Genomic DNA, 3,807 nt, shown 5'->3' with positions numbered 1-3,807 from the left:
TTTCAGTTTTGCTTCGATCCATTGCTTATCCTTATCCTCCAGCTTTAGCTTCTTCTTGCGTTCAGCTTCAGCAATCGAAAGAAGTCTAGGTTGGGCTTGGACAGGATTCACCGTTTTCTTGGACTTCTTCTTGGGAAGGACTTTAGCAGCTAGTGACTTCGCCAGCTTTAAGCTGTCTTCATTCTGCTTCTTTTGAAGCTCTAGCTCTTCTTCAGCCCTTAATGCCTCGAGTCTTTCAGCTTTAGATAAGAAGTCAAACTCACCACCACTAGAGGTACGAAGAGGAACTTTTACTCTAGTCTGGTCGAGTGACTCCTTCAGCTGAGACATCTGCTGGTCTGTTGGAGCACAAGAGATGGGTTGATCAGATACCCGCTCCAGTCAACCGCAGGTTGTTGATGGGATATGAAGTTGATATTCTGAAGTAATCACTACCTGAGAGGTAGAGTCTTCAAATAAGGTTTTTTGAGGGATTTTGAAAAGTACCTTCAAGTTACTTTCTTCAGCGACCGCCTTGCCTTTCGACTTCGGGTACTGGTTCCCTGATGGAGTCGATTCACCTTGCCTTTGCTCCCCCTATGATGCAGAGCCCCCGAGAGCAACACCTTTGGTGACGGTTGATGGCTTCTGGAACTTGATGGTAAAGTCATCTTTATCATCATCGTCGTCGTCACCATCTAGATCATCTCCGGTGTCTGAAATGATAGGTTCATCATCGTCTTCATCATCATCTTCTTCATCATCATCAACATCATCATCATCACCACCAGCAATGATGGTATGGACATCATCCCTAGGGATGGCTTCGTCAACCTCGACTAGAGTAGCTTCGATGGACGTGATTACAGGAGCAGCAACTGCTTCAGCTCCGAGAGCCTCAACTTCAACTGCAACTGAAGCTGATACTGGACCAACAGCCTGAGAAGCTGTAGGAGCAGCATCAGATGATTCACCTGCATTGGACCTCATCTCCCTCTCTCTGGCTAAGACTCGAGAGAATTGGCCATAGAGTTCGTCCAAGCACTGACGCTGGAGAACCATGGATTCCTCCAGCCTTTGCAAAGCATTGGCTAGAGTTGTCGTTGCCTCACGCATCTCATGGAGCTGGGCGTGATCATCGGCCAAGAAGGAAGGTGCAATCACTAGAGCTGGTTGACGGACAGCATCCAGGATTTGTTGAAGAAGACTAGTCTGCTGATCAGCTATCGCCTAAGCATCGTCAGCCCTGCTGTGAAGAACATCAATGGCGTCGTTGTTGGCATGAACAACTTCTTAGAGAGTATGGAGCTGACTCTGAACTTCTTGAACATCCTCCTGGAGGGCAAGGAAGCTCGCATCAAGATCGCCTTGGCGGGGCATCTCTTGGTCAACTTCGTTGACCCTGTAGAGGACGGTATCAACGGCTGGAAGGAGAAGCTTGATATCCGATGACATATCATAGTCATCATTGACATCTTCATATTCTCCATCATTTTTCTCTCTTTCTCCCTATTCCACTTCTTAAACATCAGACTGATGCATCAAAGAAGGACCTACAAAAGAAGAAGTGTGAGCTGAAGGCTCAGGGTTAGAAGAAATGAAGAGGTAGGAAGATGGAATACCTGAGGGGCCTTCAGTGACATCAAAAGGATTGTCACAGGCAGGAGCAAAGATGTCCTCGAGAGGATGGACATCTGTATGCTGAGGAGCATCAAGAGGAGCAGCCTCAGGTCCAGTGGTGCGTGCTCAGTATCAGGAAGGACAGTCGCCGATACATCATCGACATGTGTAAAGACCAAGGAGGGATAACAGAAGACGCCTCGGGGGTAAGGCTAGTTTCAATAACTGAAGCCTTTTGAGAGGCCCCAGCTAGTGACATGGCTGTCCCCTTTTTGGCTTTCTTGGCTCTCTAACGAGAACCAAGAGTTGGTTGAGAGGGTTGTTTTGAAGGGGTTTTGGTGGCTTGGCTAGACTCAGGGGGGGTTTGCCCATGTCGTGACTACCTGAGAAGAAGTAGTGATGGACACAATGGAAGAGAGTGCCACATCACTGTCCCTCAGCTTATGATCCAGAATCCTGGATCCAAGCCTAAAAGCTGGAAGGTTTCCTTCTTTGGGGTAAAGACTTTTGAAGATCTTAGTCAATACCATAGAAAGAAACCTGGTGTATGGCATCATCTTTTCTCGCTGGCGCTTGTTCAGCTTCAGCACCAGGTCGTCGAAAATGACCGCCGCATAATTTATATTGCGACGCTGAATCGCAGAGACGCCTATGATCAAGGCAATCCTAGAGGCCTGGTCCTGACCGCCAGTTTTTCCACCCATGCACTAGATGAAATGAGAAAACAGGTATTGCCAGACGGCTGACATCCTGTTTTTCTCAATCTTCGTGAGGGATTTGAGAGAAGCGCTGGAGTCCTTCTTCATTGGCCACTGGTAGCCAATGGCATCGAGGAAGGAAATGATCTCGGTGGTGGAGGGTTCGATGTCGAAGGGACCCCTGGGAAGACGGAGAGCTGATCGGAGTGTAGAAACCCCAAAGTTTACTTCCATGCGGTTGAAAGTGAAATGGATTTGCTCCATAGTGCGTCCAGCTTCGTCTTGAACCTCGATCACCTCAGTAGTGTACCAGAACTGCTGGAGAAGTTCCTTGACCATGAGAGGCTCATGGTTGAGAGCATATCCAAGGGATGACTGTTTGAGGAAGTCCGCCGCCTCTTGGTAAAAAGCTCTGGTGGAAGGTATCTCTAGCAAGGCAATGTGGTTGTTGGCCATGATAGAGATCTCATCAATGGTGAAGTTGACGTTCTTGGCAGCCATCTGTATATTGTTAAAGAAGTAACATAAACAGGAAGAAACAGATTGGTTAGAAATATACCAAGAGTATATGGTCAAAGAATATAGAAAAAGTTTTTAAACAAGGAAAAACTTCATTTGAAAATTCCTTAAAGAAATTAGGGTTTTTCAAGTAGAATGTGTATAAAGAACCATATTTTTTAATCAAGGAGATGATTAAAAATCTTTACAGTTTAATGCATTAAGAGAACAAAGTTCTTAATAAGATTAAACATATTTCTTATAACGTAGAAGAAAAAAAGATTCTGACCTTTGAAAGTGAAGAGGAAAGGTCGAAAAAGAGGTTTGAAGAGAGTGTTCTTGCTTTGGAGTAATCTTAGCAGAGGTTCGTCTAAAGATTTTGAAAGCGTAAAGAGAAAAGTGAAAAAGAAATCTCATATTTATAGGTAAGAGGAGAGAGAAGAAATATGAGAGAGAAAAAGACGACGGTTCGGGAAAGTGGTCATGATGAAAAACATGTCACGTTCTCATCCACGATTGGATGGCATTTAATGAGGTAGCGCAATGACAGGTCATTTTGAGCGTCTCAAAGTGTCGCTCATAGTAAACAGAAAATGTCGTCATAAAAACGATGCATTAACTATTTTCTTTTAAAAACAAAAAGGTTTTTAAGAATATGAAGAGTCATTCAGTTAAAAGGTACTGAAAGACTTTATTTAAAACATTTTATCACTGAAAACGAGAAAGTATTCAGTGATGGTTTTAAGACGTCATGTTTTAGTGAAAAGAGTCACTAAACTGGCATTTAAAAAACTTTTTGATCACTGAAGAAAAGAGTCAGGGATTTTTTAGATTTCTAAGTTAAGTATAAAGATATATACTTTAAGATGTGGTGTGTTGAGAATCACTGAGACCACCTTTTAAAACATTTTATCACTGAAAAGAAATATTCAGTAAAAGTTTTAAGTTTGGAAAAGAGAAGAGTAATCATACCTTAGAGAGTAGATATATTTACTCAAGAGTTCAGTGTTAA

The sequence above is a fragment of the Cynara cardunculus genome (genome assembly GCF_001531365.2).
Source record: "Cynara cardunculus var. scolymus isolate 2C chromosome LG 13, CcrdV1, whole genome shotgun sequence".
Taxonomy (NCBI): Eukaryota; Viridiplantae; Streptophyta; class Magnoliopsida; order Asterales; family Asteraceae; genus Cynara; species Cynara cardunculus.
The sequence above is the reverse complement of the archived record's forward strand: the minus strand, read 5'-3'. Positions refer to the sequence as shown.